Here is a 20,118-nt window from a genome sequence, read left to right on the forward strand (position 1 = left end):
TTAGTAAAAACAAACCAAGCTAAAGCAGACAACCAAAACTCCTCTTGAAAACATTTTTTTTCAAGTTCTTAAAGGCATTTTATATGCACTATTTCTTATGCTCTGAATAAATTTATTTTATATAATCATTTAAGAGATTAAATAGTATAATGAATAGAAAATTACTTTTCAATTATTTGGTTACATTTCTGTACAAGGTCAAATATAATTCACAGGAAAACGGAATCTGTCCAAATAAACCAAAGAATGACACAAATAAAAACTGTCCGAGAATTCTGAATTATTTCTGAAGAAACTGTTATGCAATTGTGTCACTATAACCACTGTTAGCATGAGTGGTAGAGAACGTATTTCCAAGGCAGTTTTAGTGGCAAAATAAGATCTGAACACAATTGCCTTAAATAACTTAAAATAATCACAAATTCCATAATTAGGAATCTACTTATGGATCAAGGCAGACGAGAGGCAGGAGTAGGTGGCAGCTCCAGTCAGAGCAGCATGTGGAGGCTTCCACTGTGAATTTTAGCTCCAGATTGACTCCAAGAACAAACCAGCAATACTGAGATGACTGACAGACCCTCTGAAGGAAACAGACTCTTTCCTCAGGACCCCAGAGACACCCCGAATATGATGAGAGACCCAGCTGTAGAAGTGGAAAACGTCCCCAATGGAGAAGCTGAAGCTGAAAGAAGGAAACCCTCCGGCAAGTTTCCGAGCCCGATTGTCATTCACCTGGAAACAGACTCAGGGATGCTGCAGGGGGCATCGTGGGAGTGAGACTGGCCCTTCAGGTTTCCTGGGAACCGGGTGAGGCCTGTGATTGCCAGCTTTCCCCCACTTCCCTGACAACCTGCAAGACCCAGCAGAGGCAGCCATAATCCTAGGTACACAACGCCAGTGACCTGGGAGTCTCATCCCCACCCACCACAGCAACCACAGCAAGACCTGCCCAAGGAGAGTTGGAGCTCACACACATCTGGCCCTGCCCTACATGATGGTCCTTCCCTACCTACCCTGGTAGGGAAAGACAAAGGGCATATAATCTTGGGAGTTCTAAGGCCCCACCCACCAATGGTTTCTCTCCACACTACTGCAGCTGATGCTTTCTGGGATGTGCCACCTCCTGGCAGGAGGCCAATCAGCACAAACATAGACCTCTAAATCAACAAAGTTAAGAACCCTCATGGGTTCGCTGCACCCTACACCACCTCCTCAGGAACAGGCACTGGTATCCACAACTGAGAGATCCATAGATGGTTCACATCACAGGACTCTGTGCAAACAATCCCCAGTACCAGCCCAGAACCAGGTAGACTCACCGGGTGGCTGGATCCAGAAGAGACAACAATCATTGCAGTCAGCTCACAGGAAGCCACATCCACAGGAGAACGGGGAGAATACTACACCACGGGAACACCCCATGGGACAAAAAAATCAGAACAGCCTTCGCCCTAGACCTTGCCTCTAACACAGCCTAGCCCAATGAGAAAGAACCAGAAAACCAACCCTGGTAATATGGCAAAACAAGGCGTGTCAACACCCCACAAAAATCACACTAGTTCACCAGCAATGGATTCAACCCAAGAAGACATCCCTGATTCCCCTGAAAAAGAATTCAGGAGGTTAGTTAAGCTACTCAGGGAGGGTCCAGAGAAAGGCAAAGCCCTGTGGGGGTGGGGGAAAAAATCCACAAAATGATACTAGAAGTGAATGGAGAAATATTAAAGGAAACAGACAGCTTAAAGAAAAAAAAAATCCAAAATTCAGGAAACTTTGTTCATACTTTTAGAAATGTAAAATGCTCTGGAAAGTCTCAGCCATAGAATTGAACAAGTGGAAGAGAGAAATTCAGAGCTCAAAGATAAGGACTTTGAATTAACCCAACCCAAGAAAGACAAAGAAAAAAGAATAAGAAATTATGAACAAAGCCTCCACAAATTATGGGATTATGTTAAATGACTAAACCTAAGAATAATTGGTATTCCTGAGGAAGAAGAAAATTCTAAAAGTTTGGAAAACATATTTAGGGAAATAACTGAGGAAAACTTCCCTGGCCTAGATAGAGACCTAGGCATGCAAATACAAGAAGCATGAAGAAGACCTGGGAAATTCATCACAAAAAGGTCTTTGCCTAGGCATATTGCCATCAAATTATCCAAAGTTAAGAGGAAAGAAAGACTCTTAAGAGCTGTGAGACAGAAGCACCAGGTAACCTGTAAAACAAAACTCACCCGATTAAAAGCAGATTTACCTGCATAAACCCTACAAGCTAGAAGGGATTGGTGCCCTATCTTCAGCCTCCTCAAATAAAACAGTTAGCAGCCAAGAATTTTGCATCCAGTGAAACTAAGCATTATTTAAGAAGGAAAGATACAGTCATTTTCAGACAAACACAGACTGACAGAATTGACCATTACCAAACCACCACTACAAGAACCGCTATAAAAGGAGCTTTAAATCTTGAAACAAAATCCTGGAATCACATGCAAACAGAATCTCTTTAACGCATAAATCACACAAAACCAATAAAACAAAAATACAAGGTAAAAAGCAAAAACAAAACAACACAGACTATGCAGGCAACAAAGAGCATGATGACTGCAATGATACCTCACATTTCAATACTAACATCGAATGTAAATGGCTCAAATGCTCCACTTAAAAGATACGGAACTGCAAAATGGGTAAGAACTCAACAACCAACCAACCATCTGCTGCCTTCAGGAGTCTTGCCTAACACATAAGGACTCACAGAAACTTAAAGTAAAGGGCTGGAAAAAGGCATTTCATACAAAAGGACACCAAACTGAGCAGGGATAATTGTTCTTACATCAGACAAAACAAACTTTAAAGCAACAGCAGTTAAAACAGACAAAGAGAGATATTACATAATGGTAAAAGGCCTTGTCCAACAGGAAAATACCACGATCCTAAACATATATGCAGCTAACACTGGAGTTCCCAAATTTATAAAACAATTATGAACGGACCTAAGAAATGAGGTAGACAGCAACACCATAATAGTGGGGGACTTCAATACTCCACTGACAGCACTAGACAGGTCATCAAGACAGAAAGTCAAGAAAGATACAATGGATTTAAACTATACCTTGGAATAAATAGACTTAACAGATATATACAGAACGTTTCATCCAACAGCCACAGAATACACATTCTGTTCAACAATACATGGAACTTTCTCCAGTATAGACCATATGATAGGCCATAAAACGACCCTCAGGAAGTTTCAGACAACTGAAATTATATCAAGCACTCTATCATACCAACAGTGGAATAAAACTGGAAATAAACTCCAAAAGGAACCTTCAACACCACACAAATACATGGAAATTAAATAACCTGCTCCTGAAAGAGCACTGGGTCCAAAAGCAAATTGAGATAGAAATGTAAAAATTTGTCAAACTCAATGACATACACAACCTATCAAAACCTCTGAGCTACAACTAAGGAGGTGCTAAGAGAAAACTTCATAGCCCTTAACACCTACGTCAAAAATCTGAAAGAGCACAAACAGACAATCTAAGGTCGTGCCTCAAGGAATGAGAGGAAAAACATAAACCAAACCCAAACCCAGAAGAAAGGAAATAGCCAACACCAGACTAAATGTAATAGAAACAAACAAACAAAAATACAAAAGATAAATGAAACAAAAAGTTGGTTCTTTGAAAAGATAAATAAAGCTGGTAGACCATTAGCAGAATTACCCAAGAGAAGAGAGAAACATCCCAATAACCTCACTGAGAAGCACAACAGACGATATCATAACTCACACCACTGAAATACTAAAGATCACTCAAGGCTATTACGAACACCTTGACAGAAATAAATTAGAAAAGCTAGAAGAGATGGATGAATTCCTGGAAAAATACAGCCCACTTAGCTTCAATCAGAAAGAATTAGATGCCCCAAACAAACTAATAACAAGTAGCAAGACTGAAATGGTAATTTAAAAATTACCAACAATAAAAAGTTCAGAAGCAGATGGATTCACCACAGAATCCTACCAGATATTCAAAGAAGAATTGGCAGCAATCCTTTTGACACTATTCCACAAGACAGAAAAAGAAGGAACCCTCCTTAATCCATTCAATGAAGCCAGCATCACCCTATTACCAAAGCCAGGAAAGGACACAACTAAAAAGAAAACTACAGAGCAATGTCCTTGATAAAGATACATGCTAAAATTCTTAATAAAATACTTGCTAAGCAAATCAAACAACATATCAAACAGATAATCTACCATGATCAAGTGACTCATACCAGGGATGCAGGGATGGGGTAACATAAGCAAGTCAATAAATGTGCTGTACCACATTAACAGAATTAAAGACAAATATTACATGATCATCTCAATAGATGCAGAAAAAGCATTTAACAAAATCCAGCATCATTTTCTGATTAAAACCTTCAGCAAAATCGGGACATACCTTAATTTAATAAAGGCCATCTATGCCATACCCACAGCCAACATAATACTGAATGGGGAAAAGTTGAAAGCACTCCCCCTGAGAATGGAAACAAGACACGGATGGCCACTCTCACCATTCCTCTTCCACATAGTACTGGAAATCCTAGCCAGGGCAATCAGACAAGTGAAAGAAATAAAGGGCATCCAAACAGGTAAAGAGGAAGTCAAACTGTCTCTGTTTGCTAAAAATATGATCATCTACCTTGAAAACCCAAAGGACTCCTCTAGAAAGCTCATAGAACTGATAAAATAATTTAGCAAATTTCCCAATACGAGATTAATGTACACAAATCAGCTCTTCTATACACCAACAGTGACAAAATGGAGAACCAAATCAAGAACTCAAACCCTTTCACAATTGCCGCCAAAAAAAAAAAAAAAAAAAAAGACAGAAAAAAAAAAGAAAAAAAATACTTAGGAATATATCTAACAAAAGGGTGAACAGATCTCTAGTAGGAAAACTACATAACACTGATGAAAGAAAACATAGATGACACAAAGAAATGAAAACACATCACATGGCCCTGGATGGGTAGAATCAATATTGTAAAAATGAGCATACTGCAATGTACAAATACATGCAATGTACAAACACGATGCAATTCCCATCAAAATTTTACCATCATTCTTCACAGAGTTAGAAAAATAGTTCTAAGGCCGGGCGTGGTGGCTCATGCCTGTAATCCGAGCATTTTGGAGGCCAAGGTGGGTGGATCACCTGAGGTCAGGAGTTCAAGAAAAGCAGTTCTAAAATTCATATGGAAACAAACAAGAGCCAACATAGCCAAAGCACGACTAAGTAAAAGGAACAAATTTGGAGGCATCACACTTCCTGATTTCAGACTATAAGGCCATGGTCACCAAAACAGCATGGTACTGGTATAAAAACAGGCACATAGATCAATGGGAACAGAATAGAAAATCCAGAAATAAACTCAAATACTTACAAGCAACTGATCTTCAGTAAAGCAAGCAAAAACATCAAGTGGAGAAAGGACACCCTGTTCAACAAATGGTGCTGAGATAATTGGCCAGCCACATGTAGGAGAATAAAGCTGAATCCTCATCTCTCACCTTATACAAAAATCAACTCAGGACAGATTAAAGACTTAAACCTAAAACCTGAAACTATAAAAATTCCAGAAGATAACACTGGAAGAACCCTTTTAGGCATTGGCTTAGGCAAAGATTTTATGACTAAAAACCCAAAAGCAATTGCAATATAAACAAAGATAAATAGCTGAGAGATAACTAAAGAGCTTTTGCATGGCAAAAATAACAGTCAGCAGAATAAACAGTTAACTCACAGAGTGAGAGAAAATGTTCACAATATATACTTCTGACAAAGTACTCATATCCAGAATCTACAACAAACTCAAACAAATCAGTAAGAAAAAATCAATCAACCCCATCCAAAAGTGGGCTAAGACATGAATAGACAATTCTCCAAAGAAGACATACAAATGGCTAGCAAACAATTTAATAAATGCTCAACATCATTAATGATGTGGGAAATGTAAATCAAAACAACAATGCAATACCACCTTACTCCTGCAAGAATGGCCATAATCAAAGAATGTAAAAACAACAACAACAACAACAACAGTAGATGTTGGCATGGTTGTGGCAATTAGGGAACACTTCTACACTGCTAGAAAAAATATAAACTAGTACAGCCACTACGGAAAACAGGGTGGAGTTCCTTAAAGAACTAAAAGTAGAATTACCATTTGATCAAGCAATACCACTACTGGATATCTACTCAGAAAAAAAGTCATGATTTGAAAAAAGATACTTGCACATGCATGTTTATAGCAACACAATTCACAACTGCAAAATCATGGGACCAACCCAAATACCCATCAATAAATGAGTGGATAAAGAAACTGGCATACATATACATGATGGAATACTACTCAGCCAAAAAAGGAATAAATTAGCAGCATTTGCCATAACCTAGATGAGATTGGTGACTTATTCTAAGTGAAGCGACTCGAGAATGGAAAACCAAATATTGTATGTTCTCACTGATATGCGGGAACTAAGCTATAAGTACACAAAGGCTTAAGAATGACACAGCGGACTTCGATGACTTGGTGGAGGGGGGGAGGCACAAGGGACAAAAGCAACAAATACAATGCCGTGTATACTGCTCAGGCAATGGGTGCACTAGGATCTCACACATTACTAAAGAATTTACTCATGTAACCAAATACCACCTGCACCTCAATAACTTGTGGAAAATAAAATAAAATAACAAAGAATCTTTCTATGAAGTATTTGTTATGCACTAGGCATGGTTCTAAGAGGTTTACATATATTGATTTATTTAATATTCTCACCAACCACCCTCAGGGGACACTATTGTTAACCTCATTTTACAGATGAGGGAATGAGACGTAGAAAAGTTAAATTACTTACTCAATGTTACACATAATATGTGGCAAAGACAAGATTTAAAGTAATTAATAATGTGACTGTATTTTAGGGGAAAGCTCAATTGACTTGAGGAAATAAATGTGAAATGCATCAGCATTTTCTTTGTGTTTCAGCAGATAATGCATTGTGCCCCACTGCTACTGATGAACCATGTAGGAAGCTAGGTGAGACCAAAGCCGGGGTTAACCAGCAGTCTGCTGGTCAGGAGAAGGGTGAGAAGGTGCCAGTGGGGTCCTACCCATTCTCTATCAGCTTATCTAGTACTCTCCAATCTCTCTACTTTCTCATTCTGCCTAATACAAAATACAGTACAAAACCTGTCTTCCTGAGACTAAAATAATTCACCCATGCTTGGTGTCCAGGGCCCACGTTAATCATGTCTGAAACTTGGTTTAACAAATGCACAATGAATCATCATCGCTTTCATCTCTTTAAACTATGACGCAGTCATTAAAACATACCTAACTTGACTTCAAGATGCACAGGGTAGAGAATCAGAGGGTTGGATGGGCATGGGGAGCTGGGTGCAGGCTCAGTCTCATCTGGCCTTCACTTGCCTTCCTCTAAGCCAGATTGCCTGAGGGGAGGAGCAGTGTAACATCTGCTTCCAGCGATGAAAATCCACCCTACCAACAGAATGGCCATAAATTGAGAAGAGTGAAGTACTGAGTTCTGAAACTCAGTACTTCATGAGTGAAGACTCACCCCAAACTCCTTCGATGTAAGTTTACTATCTATCTGTGGATGTTATCAGACTACATAATCTTGTAAATTTATTTAGACCATCTTTCAGTTATTTTGAGTGAGTTATGCTTTTTCAATTAGTTGATGGCTGTTTTTTTAAAACTGGGAAGAAATGCAGATAACTGTTTTCTCACCATAAACTGAGCACATATGATGCTTCAAGCCATATAAATGTTTCATGGGTTTTGTGAACTGTACTGGTAGGAAGAGAATTCTGACATGTCACCTCATAATTCTTTGTGTAAAATCAACATGACAACAGCTTGAAATTGAAATCTAAGTTCAAACCTAATTAATAGTTTCATAAAATCTACAGCGGTAGTAAGTGATTGCAGGAAGGAAAAAATTATCTGGGTAGTTTTCAGCCATACTGATGTGTAATGAATCTAGGGGTGATTAAATGTTGAGCGCATAAACAAATGAGCTAATATGTAAGTGGAATGTTGATAAACTATTGATCGATGGTCTAAATAGTACATACAACTTAGTTATATCACTGACTATCTAGATGATTCTGCTTCCATGAATTGGTTTTTCTATCTCCATTCTTTCCAAATCATCAGGAATGCTTGATTTACTACCTGGCTAACCAGGAGCTCACTGGTATCTTCTCATCCTTGAGCCAAGGGCCTTCACTCATCACTGTTTCTTTCCTTGATTATTACTTGCAAGTGATAAATGTACTTGCTTTTCATCATCTCTTCTTCCAATACATGCCCCATGATGAGAAGGACTCAGCCTGGCTTGTTATTCCCATAAGGACAAAGGTCAACTAAAAATAAGAAGCTCAACTCTATGTAAAGGACTGAATTGTGCCCCACACTAAATGTGCATGTGGCAGTCCTACCCTCCAGTGTGACTTTATTGGAAGAGAGGGCCTTTAAAGAGTTAATTAAGGTTAGATGAGATGACAAGGATTGGACTTCAGTATGATAAGACTGGTGTTCTTCTAAGAGGAGAAAGAGACACAAGAGATCTCTCTCCCTGTGCATGGGGAAAAGGCCACATGGGAGGGAGTGAAAAGGTAACTGTCTCCAAGATAGGAAGAGCAGTCTCACCAAAAACCAACCCCACTGGCACCTTCATCTTGGACTTTCGGCCTCAAGAACAGTGAGGAAATAAATATCTGTTGTTTAACTTACCCAATCTGTAGTATTTTGTTAGGAAGTCTATAATTACTAACTGACTCATATATTCTCCATGTTAAAAATAAGAAAAGAAGCACCTTTTGCTTAGGGCATTTATTTTAGAAAGCTTGTACATCTTTGTCATTTTGAAATGTATGTAAATATTCTTAAAAGATAACTTAGTCTCATTAGTTTTAAGACCCAAGGATGCTGTTCTGAAAGCCTGGGAATCATCACTTTGAAAATTATCAAGGAAGATAACACCTCCATTTCTCAGGTTCAGTAGGAGACTGGGAGGGTAAGTTCAACAGGTATCTTACTCCAAGTTGCAAGACAACCGCCTTTTATAAAGACATAAGAAGTTTATTTTTTCTTTGGAAAAGCCAATTGTCTAACAGAGACAGTTACCCCAATTGCTAAGAAAATTTAAAATGAAAGGTGTGTGACAAATGGGACTGTAAAGTCCCCTTGAGGACAAGTTATTGCTTACCTTGAGAATTTGTATGTTAAAGGTTGTATCTGCTTTTTATATAAAAAGGTGAGGTTTTTCTTTTCTTTTTTTTTTTTTTTTCTGTCTTTGCAACTGCTGAGCTGATTTCCTGAGAAGTTCATCTCACTCTGGTTTCATGCTAAAAGAAATAAAGGTTATTCAATTAGAAAAAGAGGAAGTCAAATTGTCTCTATTTGCAGATGACATGACTGTATATTTAAAAGACCCCATTGTCTCAGCCCAAATCTCCTGAAGTTGATAAGCAACTTCGGCAAAGTCTCAGGATACAAAATCAATGTGCAAAAATTATGAGCATTCCTATACATCAGCAACAGACACACAGAGAGCCAAATCATGAGTGACCTCCCATTCACAGTTGCTACAAAGAGAATAAAATACCTAGAAATACAACTAACAAAACATGTGAAGGACCTCTTCAAAAAGAAGGACAAACCACTGCTTAAGAAAATAAGAGACGACAGAAACAGATATAAAAACATTTCATGCTCATGGTTAGGAGGAATCGATATTATGAAAATGGCCATACTGCCCAAAATAATTTACATATTCAATGCTATCCCCATAAGCTACCAATGACTTTCTTCACAGAATTGGAAAATAAACACCTTAAGCTTTATATGGAACCAAAAGAGAACCTACATAGCCAAGACAATCGTAAGCACACAATTATGGAGACATCATACTACCTGACTTCAAATTGTACTACAAGACCACAGTAATAAAAACACCGTGGTACTGGTACCAAAACAGATATGTAGACCAACGGGACAGAACAGAGGCCTTGAAAGTAACACCACACAGCTACAACTGTCTGATCTTTGACAAACCTGACAAAAACAAGCCATGGGGAAAGGATACCCTAGGTAACAAATGGTGTTGGAAAAACTGGCTAGCCATATGCAGAAAGCTGAAACTGGATCCCTTCCTTGCACCTTATATAAAAATCAACTCCGGATGGATTCAAGATTTAAACATAAGACCTAACACCATGAAAAACCTAGGCAGTACCATTCTGGACATAAGCATAGGCAAGGACTTCATGACTAAAACAGCAAAAGCAATGGCAACAGAAGCCAAAACAGACAAATGAGATCTAAACTTAAGAACTTCTGCACAGCAAAAGAAATTAGCATTAGAGTGAACTGGCAACCAAAAGAATGGGCAAAAAATTTTGGGACAGAGATGAAGAGACACTTTTCAAAAGAAGACATTCATGCAGCCAACAAACATGAAAAAAAAGCTCATCATCACTGATAACTAGAGAAATGCATATCAAAACCACTTTGAGGTACCATCTCATGCCAATTAGAATGGCAATCATTAAAAAATCTGGAGACAACAGATGCTGGAGACAATGTGGAGAAACAGGAATGCTTTTACACTGCTGTTGAGAGTGTAAATTGTTCAACCATTGTGGAAGACAGTGTGGTGATTCCTTCAGGATCTAGAAATAGAAATATTGTTGGACCCAGGAATCCCATTATTAGATATGTACCCAAAGGATTATAACACTTTCAATTATAAAGACACGTGTACACATGTTTATTGTGGCACTGTTTACAATAGCAAAGACTTCGAACTAACCCAAATGCCCATCATAGATAGACTGGACAAGGAAAATATGTCACATATACACCATGGAATACTGTGCAGCCATAAAAGATAACTTCATGTCCTTTACTGGAACATGGATGAAGCTGAAAACCATCATTCTCAGCAAACTGACACGAGAACAGAAAACCCAACATTGCATGTCCTCACTCATAAGTGGGTGTTGAATAATGAGAACACACAGACACAGGTGGGGGAACATCACACACTGGGGCCCAGGGGCTGAGGGGCTAGGGGAGGAATAGCAGCGGGTGGGCAAATTGGGGAGGGATAGCATTAGGAGAAATACCTAATGTAGATGACGGGGCAATGGATGAAGTAACAACTACCATGCCATGTGTATACCTATTGAACAAGCCTACATGATCTGCACATGTATTGCAGAACTTAAAACATAATATTTTTTTCTAAAATATAAGTGGATGGTGAACAATGAGACCACATGGACATAGGGAGGGGAACATCACACACTGGGGCTTGTGGGTGGTGTTGGAGGGGTGGGGAGGAACAGGCAGGGGTGGGGGGATGGGGAAGGGATAACACGAGAAATACCTAGTGTAGTTGATGGGAGGATCAGATGCAGCAAAGCACCAAGACATGTGGATACCTATGTAACAAACCTGCACGTTCTGCACATGTACCCCGAAAATTAAAGTGTAATAATAGTATTTCTTTCTCTTCTACCTTCGTGGAGAAGTTTTCTTGGTTGGGAGGAGATTTCGTTTTCAATTATGTATCTCTAACACCTCCCAGTCTCAGTGAGAATGTTAAACATATATACATATATTCATATATATGTATATGTATATGTATATATATATTTATATATATATGTATATATGTATGTAAACATCTTCTAAATTAATACTTTACCTCTTCATCTGTATTAGTCCAATTTGCATTGCTGTAATAAAAGGATGCCTGAGGCAGGGTAATTTATAGGGAAATGAGGGTGATTAGACTCATGGTTGTGCAGACTGTCCAAGAAGCATGGCACCAGCATCTGCTTCTTGTGAGACCTCAGGGAGCTTACAACCATGGCAGAAGGCAAAGGGGGGTGGCATGTAACATAGTGAGAGAGGAAGCAAGAGAGAGACGGTGACAGTATCATACTTTAACAAACAGATCTCAGTGAGTGAAGGGAGCAGGAATTCAGCCATTACCGTGAGGAGGGCACCAAGCCATTCATGAAGGATCTGCCCGATGAGCCAACACCTCCCTCCCAGCAGGCCCTACCTCCAACACTGGGGATCACATTTCAACATGAGATTTGAAGGGCCCAAACATTCAAACGATATCACCATCTCTGTTACTACTGTATCTACACAGATAATGAGGGGTTCTGTTAGACTTCATTACATCTTAATTCTGCTGCCCATATCAGATAAACAATGGTAGGCTGGTAATGAGGAATCAGAAGTAGAGGCCAAAAGTGGTTTTACTCAAATGACCATAGCATCATTTTAAATGTTTCAAAAAATTAGATTTCTTGGGTTAGTGCACTGATTAGTGGAAAATGCCCTGTGCTTGCAGTTGGAAGAATGTGGATCTGAACTCCGTTCCACCACTGACTCTCTATGTGAGTCTTACCAGTCTCCTAATTTCACCCTGAAGCCCAATCTCCTCATCTGAAAACGTCTCTTGTTTCTTATAGGGTCACTGAGAGACCAGATGAAATATTACAGGTGTGCTTTGTGTGATGAACACTTGTACCCTAGCGTTTTCTTAGTATTCACTAACCTTGCCATCTAAAGGGACTGTGACATTTACCAGCTAGTTTCCAAAGGGGCTTACTCCTAAAGGAAAGGAAAACTGATCTTTCCATTTCCAGTTCATCTGTCCATTCTTCTACTCCTTTAAACTTCTTCATAAAGACTTTCTTGCCTTTCAGCATTATATTCTATCTTTAATAACATAGGACATGGTGCTCAGAGTTTTGCACATTTAATTTGTTCTGCATTGGGGGTTATGGTTCCTAAGGGGGATGCCCTATCAAGTTACCCTGTCTTTTCAGCTAAAGAATTCAAGGTGTTTATAAACTGAGGAAATACAATGACTTCAAGTGGAAAATAAAATGAGGAATAACTGCATACTACAAGATAGCAGTGCAATTTAGAGCTAGAACAGGCCTAGTGTGTTCTAAATCTAGCATAAACACATTTTATGTTATAAATATGGGTTTTAAGTAAAAAACCAAGCTTTCTGTTGTGATTTATTTATTTAGGTTTCTCTCTAATTTGGTCTTGAGGTCTCTCTTTAAAGGAGGCCAGAAACCAGCCCATCTCCAGGAGAGCCCTGGCCAGGAGGAAAGGCAGGCTCCGGGGTGTCAGTCAGGTAAGGCACGAGGAGGAGGCAACACCAAAACACAGGAACAGAAGAAACCTCTAACTTACACATCCTGGAGAAGTTCGGGGATCGTCTGGGGCCCGAGGGGCAGTCTGAAGGCCGTGAGGAACCAGAGAGCAGAGGGAGGGCCTGAAGCTTTGTTCTTGGGCTTTCCCGTGAGGGTGTGGCTTTGCTGATTTAAGAGAACACGTGGAGCTGGGCTTATTTACAGGGCTCTGGTGTTGACCATTAGGTTTTATCATGATCAGCAGCTGTATGATGGGTGGGTTCTGACTCAGTGGGAATAAGAACAAATGGGCCACATCACAACCACTCAGGGAGGGGAAGGGTTACCCAGATCGGAGGGGATACAGTGAGACTGGGCTTCAGACAACTTAGGTCAGGTCTGAACATGGATGCTGAGGCAGCAACTATTAAACACATTTATGACAGCTTCCCCCAAAACCTGGCTTTTAAATCATTTATATTACACATGAACAAAAACTAAACTGAAAATATTTGGAAATAACCCCTTTGGTTTGCACTAATAAGCGGGAATCAAGTTTCTAGGTTGTCCTATTTTAAGTCAAATGACAATGTTAAGTTCTCCTATTCGTAGGTTCTCCTATTATAAGTAAAATGACAATGTCATTTCATCTTAGAGCTAAGATATGAAAATATAGAGGGAAATATGTAGCCCTTTACCTGAGGTGTCAAAGTGTTTCTGTTCATAAAGGCCGTTTTAAGTTTTAGTTTCAGATTTATCTTGTTATTTTAGTGCAGTCTAGGTGAAAATATTCTTTTGAGGCTGTAAGACACAGGTTCCCATTTGGAAAAAAGATATTTCATTGACCATATATGTTTCTATTATGATTGTCGAGTGTTTCTTTTATCTAGAGGTTTATATTGCTAAAGAAGTTGCCTATGGTTACAGTTTGCAGCCAACAAGTTACCCTGAATTAGCAAAGGTGGCTCTTGTTATAGGAATGCTGTGGTGTGAGGCTTAACCATAGTTCTCATATTGTGGTTCCCGAACCAGCAGCATCAGTTGTGTCTGAGAATTTATTATAAATGCAAATTCTCAGACCCCACCCAGACCTACTGAATAAGAAACTCTGAGTGGAAACCAGCAAGCTGTGTCCCAACAAACCCTACAGGTGATTCTGGACTGCACTAGAGAGCCATCAATTTAATGTTACAGAAACCCTTTAGGGTTTCTATAGCACATTGCTTCAGTAATATAAATGTTGACTTTATTTTACTTAATGGCATATGTGATATAAATGGTATATTAATGTCGTATAAATGACTGTAAATGGTAGCACATTACTTAAATAATATAAATGGTCAACATTTTAAAATTCTTTTAGCTGGTACTGAAAACCACTATCCTGTTTAACAAGGGTTCAGCCTAACAATAGTGGTGGTCATCAGAATTCAGTTTTGGCCAGTTGGTCCTGTTCATAGGCACAGTCAGTGATTCACCCAGAGGACTCACAATGAGTTGCAAACACATCCCTTCTGCAGAGCTCAGACTGAGATGCCTTTTGAGTTGCTAACTGGCAAAAAATTGTAAATGTCATTGCAATTTACCCTGCCCTCATCTTCACCCTCATTCTGGGTCTTTGCTTTCCTTGAAACAGTCGCTTTCTCTGTGACCTTATTTATCCTCTCTCACTGTGTGCCCTTCCTCAAACTTGCAGAGAATCCACAAGATTCAGTAATCACCTTCTGAAGGTAGTTTCAGAACTGACTGCTCTCTTAACTATATCTCTATCTTAGTAAACACAGTCACTTAGATGTCCTCCTGTTAACATCAGCACAAATAAATAAAACTGAATGTGTGCCTCACATCAGCTTCCTATCTGAGTGTCCACATTTTTGTCAGTGGGAGGTTGCACAGATCTACAAGTAACCGTGATTTCCCTTTCTCCTTTGCTGGCTTGACCCTAGAATGAGCTATAGATTTTCATACTATATATCATATTTATCCCTTTTCTCCATTCCTGCCATTACTGTATTTAGAATGTAAACACCTGAACTGGGAAACTGTTTTCCAAAAGGCCTTCTTCTGTCCCTTTCTCATTCCCTCCCTCTCTTTCTCCTTTCTTCCCTTTCTCTAAATTCCATCCTTTTTTTCCTTCTCTCCTTCTTTCTTTCCTCCCCTTCCTTCCACAAACAGATGGCAAAATAAATGATTTAGCTTCTCTCCTTCTAGGTGTCCCACTGACTAAGAGCAGCCTTTGCATTCTTGAGCCTCAAAGTTCTCCACGTTCTGCTGACAATCTACTTCTTTCATCTCCCCTCCATCCACTTCCTGTATTGACTCTTATTGGGTCTCAAACTCAGACACACCAAAAAGCCTGATTGAAAGAGATATTTGAGCCCAAATCCTAGGGTTTATGACACAGTAGTTTCATGGTAAATCCCAAGATTTAACATTTCTGAAAAGTTTTCATGTGCTACAGATAGAATGTTGGTATCTCCCACAAATTCATATGTCCAAGTCCTAACCCCACAGTGTGTCTGTATTTAGAGATGGGGTCTCTAAGGAAGTCAGTCAAGTTAAATGAAGCCATAGGGTTGGGCCCTGGCCTGATGAGATTAGTGTCCTTATAAAATAAGGTGTTCTTATAAAATAAAACACCAGAGAAAGGAAAGGAAAGGAAAGGAGAAAGGAAAGGAAAGGAAAGGAAAGAAGAAAGAAAATGAAAGGAAAGAAAAGGAAAGCAAAATCAGATGTGGGTGTAAGGCACACTAGCATGAGCAGTGGTGTGGTGGTGGTGGCGGATAAGGTAATCAGGGAAGCCTTCTCTGTGAATGTGATAGAAGTGAGGGATGAGCCCTGGGAACTAATTTGAAGTTTCTTCAAACGGTTGCAAGTAGATTTACCGTATGACTCAGTGATTCCATTCCTAGCTATATGCCCCAAAGACCTGAAAACAGGTGTTCAAACAAAAACTTGTATGCTCTTTAAATGTGTCAAGATCATAAATATGCAGGAAAGTCTTGGAAACAGTGTCAGGAAAACTGGATCAGAATGAAAAAACATATTATACTCCCAAGCGGGGCAAGAGGTAAAAGTTAAATGAGTTTGTGAACTGAATTATCATGTAGGAACCATGCTGATTTCTTGATCTAGGGGTTATGCGGTGGTAACCTAGGAGAGTTTCCACACTTTGGATAAAATATACCAGAGTATTTTGTGGGATATTGCAAATCTGGTACAGCAATAACTGGTGGGGACTCTAAGAAAAGAAACAGGTTATATTTTGCACTGCTACTGGAAGTTTCCTAGAAGTATGACATTATTAAAAAGTAAATTACTTTTTAAAACAACCATATCAATACTATGCCAGAAAAGCAGAGACATCACCAAAATCCACTAGAGAGGCTACTCTTCATCCAAAGCTGTGAACCCTTATAAAAGCCTCAATGTCAACCAACTCAACTTAGTAGATATTATTATACTTATTAGTATTAGAGGCTGCTGTGTGGACACATTAGTTTTACTGCACAGTGTGGATATTAATGTTAGGGCATGGTGTACATATTATATTGGTGTTGGCGAACAGTGCAGATATTACATTAACATCAGGGAACCATATGGATAGTATTACATTAGCATTAGAAGCAACAGTGTGGATATCAGATTAGCGTTAGAATATGGTGTGGATATTATATTGGTGTTAGGGTACGGTATGGATATCATAGTAATGTTAGGGCACGGTGTGATTGTTATATTAGAAGCCACTGTGAGAACATATCTTAGCAGCCACTGTGTCTGGATATTGACAATGATATCAGAATGTAGTCGTAATGATGGGATTTGGGGATTTCATTTTTCTAGATGAATTTCTTCCTTTGCTGAGTACTCTAAAGACTCTCTTCTCTGCACTCAGGGCCGTGGAAAGGAAGCTTTTTACTCACCAATGAACAAGACTTAGTTGACACCACCGTCGTGCTGCCCTGAGGAAGTCTTCGGGCACCTCAGAGGGAAGTTGGTCAGGGGTGGGTTCGCGCGCCCTCTGGTGGCGCCAGAGCTCAGCACAGATACTCTTGCTCAGTTTCTCAGCAGACGTGCACCCCCACCTGGCTGTCCTGAAATACCTATAAAATTCAATATTGAGTTTACTCAATGTAGTAATTTTAGTAATTCAAACCAAAATGAAGCCCACTGTAGCCATTCCTTCCCAAAGATGGTGATGGAAGACTTTGGAAGCCATGTAGAATAAAATGAATATATACACAAATTAAGAAAAACAAAAACCTACTCAAAATAGTCCAGAGACTATAATTTTAAATGCAAAACTATAAAAAATCTAAAATAAAATCTATATGACGTTGAGTTTGGTATTGACTTGTAACACAAAACATCAAATGCCAATTCATGAAAATATTGATAACAGACTTCATAAAACTAAGTATTCTACTGTGCAAAACTGTATTCAGAGAACAAAAAGAAAAGAGAGATGCGAGAAGATATTTACAAAATACATACGTGATTTTAAAACTGGGTAAATATCTGAACAGATACCTAACCAAAGCAAATATACTGATAGTAGGCTGGACATGGTGGCTCATGCCTGTCATCCCACAACTTTCGAAGGCTTAGCCGGGTAAATAATCTGAGGTCAGAGTTCCAGACCAGCCTGGCCAACATGGCGAAACCCATCTCTACTAAAAATACAAAAAATTAGCCACGCGTGCTGGTGGGCACCTTTAATCCCAGCTGCTTGGGAGGCTGAAGCAGGAGAATCGCTTAAACATGGGAGGTAGAGGGTGCAATGAGCCAGTATCGTGCCATTGCACTCCAACCTGGGTTACAGAGCAAGAAAGATTCCATCTCAAAAAAAAAAAAAAATGTTAATAACATATCTCATACATGTTGATATGTTAATACAAGGGGAAACTAGTTCTGGTCTACACAGGAAATCTGCATTTCCCTCCCAATTTCAGTGTGATTCTAAAACTAATTTAAAATAAAACCTTTATTTAAAAATTGTAATTTTTTAAAAATATCTCCTTATTTGTACTAATAATAAGTAGTAATTGACACTAACTACTCCTACTTTTCAAAACAAGGGCATTCATGATGCTGCAAAGTAATTTATGCAAACATATATAATTTCAATGAAATGCCTATTTTACAAGATTTATGTTAAAATAACACATCCATGTAAACATATTTATCATATCTTTTTTCTTGTGGTGTGGTTCACTCTCTAGGAAATCTGGTCACCTTAGAACCAAGGAAAGAATTCAGATTTTGGAGACTATTTCAATTTTATTATTCAAACAGCAGGACGTTTTCAGAAGTATAACTTTTTAAAAAAAAATTAAAATAGCAATTGATTGTGACTGAATCACTTATTATAATGAATGCTTGTCTTTGTTTTGTTTCCCAGCATTCCTTTTAGCTACAATACAACAAAAGCAAATATTTGCCACTGGAAAAAATATTCAAAGAAAGACTGTAAAGGGAATTTGTGACCACAATTATTCAGTGTTTGATGACGATGCTTTCTAATACTGAAAAGTTTAAAGGGATAGTCAAAGTTATTCTCCCAAAGATGCTTTGAAGAAATCGATGAAACTAGAGAAACAAAAGTGGCAGGACAATCAATGCAACTTTAGATGTCACTGTGTCTTGTGAGAAAAAGTAATTTACCTTTAGAGGATTGCTAAGAATTACTGGAAGCCCAGACTCTGGAATGCATCTAAATTTAGTTGTCAATTTCACTAGCAATGAATGTGATAAAAAGGGATCTGAGGGCCGGGCGCGGTGGCTCAAGCCTGTAATCCCAGCACTTTGGGAGGCCGAGGCGGGTGGATCACGAGGTCGAGAGATCGAGACCATCCCGGTCAACATGGTGAAACCCGTCTCTACTGAAAATACAAAAAATTAGCTGGGCATGGTGGCGCGAGCCTGTAATCCCAGCTACTCAGGAGGCGGAGGCAGGAGAATTGCCTGAACCCAGGAGGCGGAGGTTGCGGTGAGCCAAGATCGTGCCATTGCACTCCAGCCTGGGTAGCAAGAGTGAAACTGTCTCAAAAAAAAAAAAGGGGGGGATCTGTGTTTTATTTATGTAATACAATGCCAAGGCAGTATTTAACGCTCCAAGGAAAATAAGTTATACCTGAAATACAGTTGACAATATCAGAATCAAAATAAGCTTCCTGACCAGGCACGGTGGCTCATGCCTATAATCCCAACACTTTGAGGGGCCAAAGTAGGCGGATCACCTGAGGTCGGGAGTTCGAGATCCGCCTGACAAACACGGAGAAACCCCACCTCTACTAAAAATACAAAAATTACCCAGGCTTGGTGGTGCATGCCTGTAATCCCAGCTACTGGGGAGGATGCGGCAAGACAATCGCTTAAACCAGGGAGGAGGTGGGTGTGCTGGGCCAAGATCACACCATTCCTCTGCCCTACTGTATATGTAAAAATGCAAATTCATTGAACCAGAATAAATTGTATTCAGTGGAAAGCTGATCAATAAATTCAAAAGAATGCAACTTTTGTTTTATCTACTTCTGACCTAGAACCACCCCCAACCCCGCCTTCCTACCTCCAGTTATTCCACCTCACTGAACCAAATGATTTTACATCTTGCACATATTGATTGGTGTCTCATGTCTCTCTAAAACATATAAAAGCAAGCTCTACCCTGACCACCTTGGGCCCATGTTGTCAGGACCTCCTGAGGCTGTGTCATGGGTATGTCCATAACCTTGGCGAAATAAGCTTTCTACTTAACTGAGACCTGACTCAGATATTTAGGGATCACAATCCACAGTCACCATGGTGTGACATTTGACTACAGCATTCAGTACAGAGATGAGCTATACAGGTATGGTATGTAGCC

This window comes from Saimiri boliviensis, chromosome 11 (assembly GCF_048565385.1).
Source record: "Saimiri boliviensis isolate mSaiBol1 chromosome 11, mSaiBol1.pri, whole genome shotgun sequence".
NCBI lineage: Eukaryota > Metazoa > Chordata > Mammalia > Primates > Cebidae > Saimiri > Saimiri boliviensis.